Source organism: Amborella trichopoda, chromosome 1, assembly GCF_054954075.1.
Source record: "Amborella trichopoda isolate Santa Cruz 75 chromosome 1, AtrichopodaSantaCruz75HAP2 v2.0, whole genome shotgun sequence".
Lineage (NCBI taxonomy): Eukaryota > Viridiplantae > Streptophyta > Magnoliopsida > Amborellales > Amborellaceae > Amborella > Amborella trichopoda.
The window spans coordinates 25,029,306-25,041,567 of NC_142336.1; the positions used below are offsets into that span (position 1 = coordinate 25,029,306).

General features: G+C 39.1%; 1 protein-coding gene across 2 annotated transcripts in view; it reads left to right on the plus strand.

Moving 5' to 3' along the window:
* Window positions 1-12,262, plus strand: part of LOC18432766 (F-box family protein) — a 50,070-nt gene that overhangs the window by 36,605 nt on the left and 1,203 nt on the right. The gene's annotated exons all lie outside the window — the stretch shown is intronic.

Below are 12,262 nucleotides of genomic sequence, written 5' to 3' on the forward strand. Positions count from 1 at the left end.
AGAAACCATTTATCGGAACAAAGGAAACTCGATTCCTTAATTTTAGAATCTCTATCCAACACATCTTTGAAAACTTGAATCCATTAATTGCAGGTAGACGTTCGTTCCCAAATATATCGAATTTGGATTTTAGCGATGATTAAATCTTGTTTCCATGTCAAATGGAGTAGAAATCTTCCTTCGAATGCTTCTAGTGGTTGCAAGGTTTCATTATTTTACTTGTGCTACTTTGGATGGCCTTTACTTTAAATTTAAAATATAATTGATAAATACAACACATACAATTAAAAGTAAAAGCATGGTGTAGACATAATCCTATATTGTCTTTATAATAATGAATTCAAAATCAAAATTTAGGAATACTTGTCTTTTATATATAATGACTATAAGTTCAATAGTCAGCATAATCACTTTAAAATTCAGGAAACCTTCTAATAAGAGACATCCAATATAGGTTCTAAAGTTGATGAGGCTCAAGATGTGCTTGAGGCTTCCTTCTCCATAAAAATAAAATCTTGATTCCTGGTAAGGGTCGTCAAACATATTCCATAGTCCATGTTATTGTAAATCTCTATCTCAAACTGGCATGGATCTTTGATTTATATACTTTTAAAACTTGATTCCAAATATGTTAGATTCACAATTCGAAACAACAACATATCTATGTTTCACATATGTCAGAAACTCGATCGATTCCATAGGTGGATGAAACTTGAATCTATTTCAGTCGAAACACGATTCTCAAAAACTAGGAATCTTGTTCTTAGGAATCGATTCCTATTGTACGGACAACAATTCCTAAGACAGGAATCTTCTAGCCGACCGCGATTCCGGTTCCTAAAACGATTCGGGTTCCCAGGCGTTTCTAACAACTATGGTTCTAGTCATAGTTATCGGAATTTCTCATCCAAGGTTGCGACTCTGATTCGGAGTCCCGATTATGTAATTTAGACAAGGAGTCCTCACAGAATCTGTTTTCATGGAGTTAGGAATCTCGATTACAACACTTATAGAATCTCGTTTGTAATATTAATTGATTCTCGTCTCCACCGTTGTTGAATCTCCATTCTACACTTGTTAAATCCGGATTCCACATATAATGATACTTGACCAGATTGTTTTTTCAATCCAGATTACTAAACATGAAGTACCGTGAATCATAGATGCAGGAAACCACGAATCAATCAAACATCAAATCTCGTTTCCACCCTCATAGAATCTCGATTTGATTTTCTTGGAATTGTAATGCTACAAAATCAAGTATTAATGTTTTACGTGCACAAATTTGTGACTTATAGATCAGTTCAGATATTTATAAAGTTATTTGGAAATCAGATTGGAGATCATTCTCCCATAGTTCATATGTGCTCTAAGCAATAAAGATTTAGGCTCGATTCAGATCATGTTTCTGATAGTGCTAGGACTAGCTTGGATCACATTTCTAATAGTGCTAGGATTGGCTGCCTTTTTTGAAAATATAATTGGTAAAGAGTTTTCTATTCAAATAGGACTACAACATAGAAAACACCATGGCAGATGCAAAATCTTATTTTGAACTATAATAATGAATTCATAATGACATTGTCAAAAATACATGAAATAATATGTGTATCTTTTGTGGACATTTCCCTAGTAGACTACGAGTGTCTATTACTTGACCATACTTTTTGATACTGTTTTAAGGCTCAATAGTCAATACATTGTCTTCAAAGACTTCTGATCTCGATTGCTTGATGAGATCTAATTTTTAAGTTTTTAAGGCACGAGATGTCATCGATGTAGGAATTTTATTCTAAGAGGATTGAAACTCATCCCCGTAGAGGTACAAATCTCGATTGCCATGTGGGTCGAAACTTGATTCCAAAGTGATATGAATCTGAATTCCAAATTGGTATGAATCGATTCAAAATACATCAAAAACTCGATTCCACAAACGTTGGAATCTCGATTCCATATATAAAGGAATTTCGATTCCATATGTGTCGATTCCAAATAGGTCGAAAACTCGATTCGAAAGAGGTTGGAATCTTGATTCCATATATGTACGGATCCCGATTCCATTTGGGTCAAATCTCGATTCCTATAAAGTAGAAATCTTATTTCCCATGATTCCCCTTGTACGGATGTCCATTTCGAGAACAAGAATCTTCTTGCCAGCTGCGGTTTCGTGATTCTAATTCCTAAAATGATTTGTAATCTCAGTCGTTTCCAACAACTATGATTCTAGTATCTCTCTTTTAATTATGATGGCTGATTCAGGGAATGGGTGGCTAAGATACCTTCACCCCACAAATCTCTTTAGATCGGCAGTTAAATTAAGTTTCAAAGAGATGGCAAACCCGAGACCCCAGAAACCCTAGATTGCATCTATTAATACCCCCTTGGTGGGTGACCTCTACACACAATTCTCTAGTCCTCTCTCTCTCATCTCTCTCTTGCCTAGAGCTGCTCGCCCTTGTCGCTCTCCTTTCTTTTTCTCTCATCATGTCTTCCTCTCACTAGCCAAATTTTAAGGGGTGCTACGCACCCGAAGGAGGTAGAGGGTGCCCAATCCCATGGTTATGTTGTGATGTGATGCTCTCTTATTAGAGTAGGGGTCTTCCTAGGCTTCCCATGTTATGAGACAAAGTTGATGACCTAGATCCCGTGGGCCATCGGTATTGGAGATATTTGGAGTGGGGTGTTGTAAGTCCTTGAAGGTAATCCTTGGCATTTCTTTTGGTTTTCTTTTAATCTAATGCTTTCTTGATCTCAAAGTATACGTGATGTAATTTTTTTTAAGATTGAATGGAGTTTTATATTAGTGGCATGCAAGTGACAATCCTCTAGTTGTTTTGGTTTTGTTTTTAATTGAAGTTGTAATTTTGGATACTTGTAAGTGGTCTAGCCAGTATAAATAAGAAAATTGAGAAAAATTTTAAACTACATATACTTGGCCTAATCATATAGTCTACCTTTCATACCAAACCCTAGAAGGTGATTGTAGGTAATTTCTCAGGTATCTAACCTTTAGTAATTATTTTCTTGGTTTTGGAGAACCTAGTTAGCAACATGGCAGCAACTTTTCTTGGTTCAAACCTTGTTTTCTCTTTTGTGGTTTTGAGTCTTGTTTCACACAGTAAAATTTCATAAGAGGCACATGAAGGAGCAGGGAATTATAGGGCCTTTCATAAAAGATGCTCAATTCAGTCATCATCATCATCATCCTTGGAGCCTTCTCCCAACTATTTGGTGTCGGCTACACGAATCTTGATCCACCATTCTGCTCTATCATGGGCCGTACCTTCAATGAGGCCATAAAGATGCTCATTTCAGTCTTGCTTGAAAGTTTTGACCAGCAACAACCTGTAGCACCCAGTTATTGCCTCTATCTTTGGTATCAGAGCCCTACTTTTGCTATCCTTTTTTCGCTATTAATTGGCTTTGTTTTTTAGTTAATAAATCAGTCATGGCCATATCATGGTTGAGTCACTAAAGGAAGAGAAGTTTGATGGATGAAACTCTCACTTGGAAATACAAGGCCGCGTATATGTTGCAAGAGGAATGTTTGGCTCACGTCCTCTCAATAATGCTCCAGAATGAATCCTGAGCCAAGGCTTTTGAGGCTGCAAGGGAGGCCTTTGCTCAGTGGGCGATGCAAAATATCTCTGCTAAGCATCAAATGTTGGCCTCACTGGTGGGATTCATATGCATTGTAGTATGAGACTCTCAGGATGCAAGATCCATGATTAGATGGTGTGATTTAGGTATAAACTTTCTGACAAAAAGATACCTTTCTAGGAAGAAAAGTTTTTGGCCTGAAGATGCAAGATGGAGGCAAAGATTGCTGACCACGTGCAAACATTTTTGATTCACGGTATGCAAGATGGAAATGTTCAGACTTTGAGTTAAGGAGAATATTCAAGCGGTGAATCTGATGAAGTCTCTTCCTGACTCATGGGATGCATTCATAAGATCTCCTTCACCCCACAAGACTGAATTTCGATGTATAAGCTGTTCAACATCCGTAGGGCACGGAGGAAAGGCGAAGCACAAAAAGGAGGACCATATTGTAGCAATGCCATGCACATGATATGTTGTTACTCTAACCACGGTCTAAAATAAATAAGGTTCTCAGAGTAATCAAAATAATCAAAAGAAACCTAAGGTAGAGAATAAAACTGAAGATAAACTTTATCCAAAAAAATACGAAAAAGGACTGTAGTAAAACCAAGGGCACACATTAAGAGGTACTGTAAGTTTGAGGGAGCTAATGCGAATGTCCAGGATAAGAACAATTAATTCACTTGTGTGTATGCTTCCAATCCATGGGATACTTGGTGTTTAAACTCTTGGTCCACAGCCCCAGTGCCAAACACCAAGGAAGGGCATTGCTCGTTCAAACTATATCACCAGGTGAACAACATGTGTATTTGGGATCTAAGTGTAAGAGTGCAGTGCTCGAGTAGGAGACTATGTTCTTGGTATTCATCACGGCACATTTTTGGAGCTCAAGATAAGGAAAAATCTTCTCTCAATTATGGAAGTTGTCAAAGGCTGATTTTATTAGAATTTTTCTGAGTAAGTTGAAGTCGGGGATAGGTTTTGTGGGGTAAGGTAGTTATGTTTGGGTTCCTGAATAATGGATTGTAGGAGGATGTGTACGTGAAGCTCAGGGGCACGTCAATGCAAGTCAAATGGAGAGATTGATGAGAGGCGGCATTTTGAAAAATGTTAAAGGAAATTCTTCGAAAATGTGTGAATCATGCGTGCAAGGCTAACTCAATAAGGAACCATTTTCCAAAGCTGCGAGAGCAGCTTTATATGGTCCACACTATCATCTATGGACGTATGAATGTGGTCACAAGAGGACAAAGATATACTTCATCACCTTTATAGATGACTATTTGGGTTTTGGGCATGTTTATCAGTTAGAAATATATCTATTGCGTTAGATATCATTAAGAAGTATAAGGCCAAGGTGGAAAATTAGCCCGGTAGGAAAATTAAGGTCCTTGGGTCTGACAGGTGAGGTGTTCCGATAGGTGACGTGAGTATTCATCGCAATTGTTTAAAGTGTTGTACCCAAATATGTTGTACCCAAATAGGGTAAAGGGTTATAGTTCTATGACCTTGACATCGGCTTGGTGATTCAGTATACTGATGCCAATTTATTTGAGGATGAATTTTCTCAAGGGTCGCTATTGATGGTGTATTAAGCCAAGTCAACCACCAAACTTGACTACTCATATACTTAAAAGGAATGATACAACTCTATTAGGTCCCTTCACAAAGTTCAAACACATAATACACCAAGGAGATTGAATAAAATATAAGACAATACTTAAGTGCTACAAAATTAGCACTATACAAATTACATTGCTAAATCATAGATCATTTTGGAATTACATCAAACACCTCAAATGCAATATCCTTCTTCACCAAAACAAACACTTACAGAGTGCACATTAAATTTGATCATGGGAAGCCAAATAAGCGAGGTCTTTGTGCTCGGTTTACGGCCAAGGTACCTTAGAATAATTACTCAAATGGCACCAAGATATTAGCTAATTTCACATCATCTCAGTGGGAAGCATCATACAAACTAGACGTTGTGGCACTTTTCAACACAAGAGAGACTCATGAATTTGGATAAAAAAACGTGTGAAAAACTATAGGAGAAGGGGGTTCAAATCATTCTCAATTTGGTGTAGAATTCAGTAGAATGGGCATGGGAAAACTTTGGCGTAGTTTCCCCTAAAAATTTCACCAAATTAAATCATCAAGAGGATGATTTAATTGACTAATTGAGATCCAAAAATTGCAAAGAAATCAGTCAAATATTCGCAATCATAATCTCTCCAAAAGGAACTTAAACAATTAGAAATCAAGAGCTCTCTAGGATCAAATAGAACTCAAAATCTCATGAAATGAGGGAGTAAGTGGCTATGAAAGCTTGTTGTAAATGGAGATTTACAGTCACCAAAAACTCCATAAAAGAATGACTTGATGATGAATTCTTCAAAATTGACTCACTAAGCTTGAGATGAAGCTTGAATGGAACTTCAATCTCACATTCTCTCACTTAATTCTCACACTTCTCCTTTCTTTCTCACACTAGAATGCTCTCAGAAAAGAAGAGAGAGAACATGGAAAATCAAAAGGGGGCATGCCACTTAGAGAGAGAGAGAGTCAAATGAGGGGCTTGCCCCTTATGGGAGAGTTCTCTACCCACATGAGTAAGCAAGATGCCTTTTTAGGCTTGTGTAAGATGCTTTCAGATGAGTTGAACTTAGCCATTGAAACAAGTAATCATGGTATGGGAGAGGGCTTGATCCTAGCTAATCATCACTTATCATACTATCTTGATGAGTGGATGAGATTTAACACCATTATCCTCCTTATAAACCCTAAATTCACTCTAAATTTCCCATCATTAATCTCAAACTTAAATTCACATCAAATTCAAGTTGCTTCCACCTTATACACAAAATACACTATAAACCACCTTATACACAAAATCGCAAAGGACAAGGAGGTCCGCCATGGGGGTTGATGTCACCCCCCATGTCATCTGCATGTGGGGTTGGCATGGATCCTACTTGGGCCCACGTGCCACCCATTGGCCATTTGGGTGTCATGTGTGGGACTTATTGTGGCTATCCTTGTTTGTCATTGTCCAAAACAACTTTTCAAATCTATAATTTGAGCTCAAAAAAATCCAAAAGAAATTCTCAAAAATCCTCCAAAGCATACTCCACCATAATCACACAATTTGGCATCATATATAAATATATTAAGGAGGGAACTCCATATCCTTTGGAGTTGAATTGGGTATCAGAGTACTCCACGGCTAGACCTAGAATCCAAAGTTACCTTTGAATGACCCAACAAACTCATAACCTCCCAATATCAGGTAGGGGCTCATGCTTGGCTTATCAAAGTCAATCCAGTATGTGGCTTGGGACTCTCAGATTGTAGTAGACTATAAATGCATCGTGAGGACATACACTCTTGTGGATGTGGGATCTTCTCTCGACACGTGGATTTCTCTTCTTAGGGCCTAGGGCCTTGGTAGTAGTATTGCCGAGCCCTATGGAGAAGTCTTTGACTCCATTCTCACCAAAGGGTAGGGGCTCAAATCCCCACTGACATACCACTCTTTTTTTGAGAATGGCACGGGGCTTGGGCAGTAGGATTGCCAAGCCCCATGATGAGGTCTATGATGGGCCCAAATCTCCACTAATTTATCACTTTTTGAGAATGGCATGGGGCCTTGGCGGTAGTATTGCCAAGCCCCATGATGAGGTCTTTGACTTCATTCTCATCAAAGGGGTAGGGGCCCAAATCCCCACTAACTTATCACTTTAAATTATATACTATTTTGAGAATGGCCTGGGACTCTTTTTTCTCGAATGGCACGGGGCTTGGGCAGTAGTAGTATTGCCAAGCCCCATGATGAGGTCTCTGACTCCATTCTCACCAAAGGGTAGGGGCCCAAATCTCCACTAACTTATCACTTTTTGAGAATGGCATGGGCCCCTGGCGGTAGTATTGCCAAGCCCCATGGTGAACTGAAAGATTCAAAAAAGAGGGAAAGAAATCCTAGTATGCAAACTACATAGATCCCTGTATGGCTAAAACATGCTTCTCACCAATGGTACTTGAAGTTTCATGAGACATTTGACTCTGTTTGGCTTCACTGCAAGTAAAGAAGATTATTTTATATATGTCAAGGTCAATGGGAGGGATGTTGTGTATATATGTCTCTCTGAATGTGGATGACATGTTGATTGCCAGCAATTTTCTAGCTCTCGTAAATGAAACAAAATGTTGTCTCAAATTTTTCAAATGAAGGACCTTGGTGAGACACTGTATATTCTTGGGTTAGCTATCACAGGCCTCATATGTTAGCAAGGTTCTTGAAAGGTTATCAATGGAATACTTTAAGTCAATAATTTCTTCAATTGACAATAAAGTTAGATCAAGTCTAAGCATGTGCCCAAAGGAAAAAAAAAAGTTCGAGTATATGAAAAAGGTGCATACACAAGCGCAGTTAGATCTATCATGTATGCGATGCTAGGCACCTGACCTGACCTATTTTTTCTCAGTTAGTTTATTGAACAAATTTCAAAGCAACTCAGGCCCAAAACACTGAAAACTAGTACAAAAAATTCTGAGATACCTCAAAACATTGTGTTATAGAGGTACTTATGAGTGGGTGGAAGAAAACTCGGATTTAGACTATCAGAAAGATCCGGACGACCTGAAGTCCACATCAAGATGAATTTTTATACTTGGTGGAGGGGTTGGTTCTCGTTGTTCAAAGAAACAATCTACAATAGCCTTGTCAGACGAACTTCAGTATCTGGCATGTTGTGAGACGGCAAGGAGGTTGTATGGTTGAAAAAGTATCTCAATAGTTTGAGATTCAGGACGGTGAGGTGTGACACTGTGCAGATCTATTGTGACAACCATTCAGCTATATGTGTTCCCAAGGAGCCAAGATTCCATAAGAAATCCAAGTAAATTAAAGCTGAATAATATCATGTAAAGAACCTCTTTCAGGATGATGACTTTGAGATTTCTTATCTTCCCACAAACACAATATTGGTGGATACTTAAACAAAGGTTTCAGTGGAGTGCTTTTGTGAAGTCAGTACATGGGATGAGACTGGGAGCTGGTGAATTTGAGTGACTGTACTGGCATTCATATGCTAAGCAGCAGATGTTGGGCTTTTGTGGCCTTCAAAAGCATGGACACTTGGTTCTTTTGATAAAAATCTCTTTTGTATTCCCATGTGTCTGAACTCACGCTTTTGTATTCTTCAGCATTCCCAGTTTGAGTGGGAGTGTTGGATTCTCCTGGATGAAACAATGTGAACCCACCCTACTTGGATTAAATAGGTCACTGGGGTAGATGAGTTCTACTTGGATGAAATAGGTCATTAGGGTGGGCATGAGTCGATTCTACTTGGATGAAATAGGCTGTTAGAGCTAGTTGGAGTTGTCTCTATCTGGGAGATAATGGGTTCTCTCACTCTTTGCCATGGTGTATGACTGGGCCATGGCTAGAAGAGTGTACCCACACCTTGTTATGGATAGGCTTACTCCCTATGTTTCGTATCATCGAATAGGATTCATGGGTACTCTGTCGAGGTCGGTAAGCCTAATGGTAGATGATATTTTAGCCAAGAGATGGAATAGGCTCATGTGTGTTAGGATGGTGGCCTTTGAGGACGGGTGCCTGAAAGTCTCGACATGGCATCCTACATAGCATGTATGCTGCTAGTTGTGTTCTTTGGTTCCATACATGCATGTTCTTGAGAGATGACTTCCCTTGCACGCACTAGAGATGTGGACACTCCGATTTAGTGCTTTGTCATATGACCGATAAACTTGTCCTTAGGGAGGTACGCACCTGGAATTTACTGTGACTATGGCACTTCTATGCTTAACTCAACTTTTATGAGCCAATCATGAGACCCTTGCATAAGAAACTTTTAGGTTGTGGGTTTGTTGAGTTGGTTAGGATGGTTATGAAATGTCTAATGGAATAAAATTCATTTGTTTTGGATCAGGAGTATTTTTGAAATTTCTAATTTGTTGTAAAGATGTCTTTTATGGGAATTTTGCTTATAGGGGTGGCGTAAAATTGAATCCACAATGTTTTAATTGTGTTTTTTGAGCCATGTGGAGCCCACGTCATGGCTAGGGCATGATGGTCGCTATAACCTATGGTTGTGGTGTGGGATCCGCTTGAGTGTGGATGGTGCCTAGAACCTATGGGGATGCCTATGGCAAGTTGGAATTGTTATGGATGGTTAATTTTTTTTCAGTTTTGAAAAGTTAAAGGTCTAAATTTGTTTGGAGAAGATCGGATGAATTATGGGAAATCTAATCTAGTTAGGAGTTAGACATGAAGAAACTTACTAGATCTAGAAGTTCTATAGATGTCCATTTGGACTAGAAGATTGGGAGAGCATGGAACTCTAGGAACCTTAAGGGATAGTAGTGTTGAGATCCACCCTTGATTCTTAATGGCTGGCCAAGGGATCGATGGCTGAGTGGGCCCTTTCACAACATAGATCTCCTAATCCTAGTAGAAGACTAATTCACATGTTTTCAGCTCTTCCCCTCTAGACCTCTATACAGTGGGTAGCCCACCCCTTTTGTGTACATATTCATTCTTCCCCTGAGAGAGCACCGCGTGGGATAGAGGAAGAGAGGTTAGAAGAGAGCGAGATGAATGTGCAAAAGAGAGAAAATTAAGGTTTTTTAGGAAGTGTTGATGAGACAGAGTGGATATGAGAAAGGGTTGGGCTGCATTTTGGACTCCCTGTCGTAGGTGAGAGAGTTAAGAGGGAAAAAATCCTGCAACCAAAACCACCTTATCTCTGTTACATACCCTCAACTAAGAAGAAGTTGGGTGAATTTCTCTCGTATGATGTGCCATTGATTCAGAGATAGTGTATGGGTTGTACCAAATCCTACATGGTGATTCTAGGTAAATTTTCAGGTATGTGACCTTGCTAGTTTTTTCCTTTTTTGGAGCACCTAGTTAGCAACATGGCGGCAACTTTTGAGTGTAGTTGCACCTTGTAAAATTTTGCAAGAGCCATGTGTAAGACCAGGGATTTCAGGGGTTTTAATGAAAGGTCCTGAGATCAGTCTTGCTGGAAATTTTTAAAATACAACACCCTGCAGCACCCAGTTATATAGCCTTTATCAAAAGTCTTCTCGAATTTGTGGACATATCTTCTGCAGTCAGATTGCTTTCATATCTGAAACTAAGCGCATTCACAAAACCAAATAGATTGCTGATTCTGCCTAGTCATGGCCAAACGGGAAATAAATGTTCCTTTGATTTGAGATTAAATCCATCTACTTAAGAAATAAGGTATACCCGTAACTACATCATATGAATTCCTATATGAATGTACTGATAATAAACTCCGAGATTTAGAGAATATTATTGCAAGTTGCACTTTCATATACAGAAAGCTATATCTGGGTCAGAAGTTGCATGGGTGATTTTGATATGAATGGGAAGTTATTTGCTCAGATGCAAACAAAGCAGGGGAGGATAACTCTACAGGAGGTGGGAACAAAAAAGGCTTGGGCTGTATATTTGATATGGCCCTGCAAAACCTGGGAGTTGGGTAGGAAGCTCACTTTCTTATAACCACGCCATAATCAATATTGGTAGCCTTGCAGAACATGGGAGTTGCCCAGGAAGCCCACTTTCTTATAGCCACTTGAACAGTATCATATGGATTAGCCCTGGGACATGGAGTTTGGGCAGAAAGGGCACTTATAATGGTTCCCTCACTTGCCCTTCCAAATTTGATAATCATAGAGAATAAGGGGAAGTTTTCCCGAATTGAAGAGGGATTATTGATCCCAAAATTCGATGTCCTTGAGATTTAGAGAAATGGAAGAGACTCTTAAGCACTCTGAGCAGGAAAGAAGTGAGGACCCTAGGTGGGAGTATGAGAGAGAGCATACAAAGATCTGCTAGATTCTGAACTGAGGAACACTGCAACAAGGTAAACTGAGCAATGTGTGCACCATATGTAATATCTTCCTCTTTCTTCTGATGTAATGTTTTAACACCATTGATGTAATGGATTAAACAAAGGTTTTCTAATGTTACATTTACATTCAGATGTAATGAATAGCATGCATCTATGGGTGCTCCAGAACTCTAATACCCAGGAATAATAAAAAGCACAAAAATGAGGTGGTGAACTTAGCTTGTTCGAATTGTGTTACTTTAATTCACTTTAAAGATCGCATGTTGCTAAAACAGTGCCTCAACGTTGCCTTGATTAAAGCGATTTTCCCATTGAAAGATACTAATCTAGTTTTCCAAGCAGCAGCATATGGTCAAGCCCCTCAACTGCGGCACCTTGTATGGCTTGCCTAAGTGTAGCGGAAGGATTTAATGTTGCTGGGTACCCTGTCAATACCACAGCCAATTCTTTTATCCAAGATGCATTAATTTTCATGCATGATGCGAACCCCGATGAGTTTCTCTTCTTCATATTTAACTTGAATCCTAATGAGAATCCAAAAACACCTATGAAGCAGGCATAATTTGTCTACCTGATTAGGGTCGGCATCACAAAATACTGAAGTATTATGAGCATGTTGTAGGTGGGAGAGGGAGATTACAGGAGCGCCCCCTGCTCTCTTTGAATTCTTGAAGTATATTATGATCCTTTACCTTCGAGATTGATTTATTGAAGTTTCAGCCATAATGGCAAACAGGCAGTGGGAG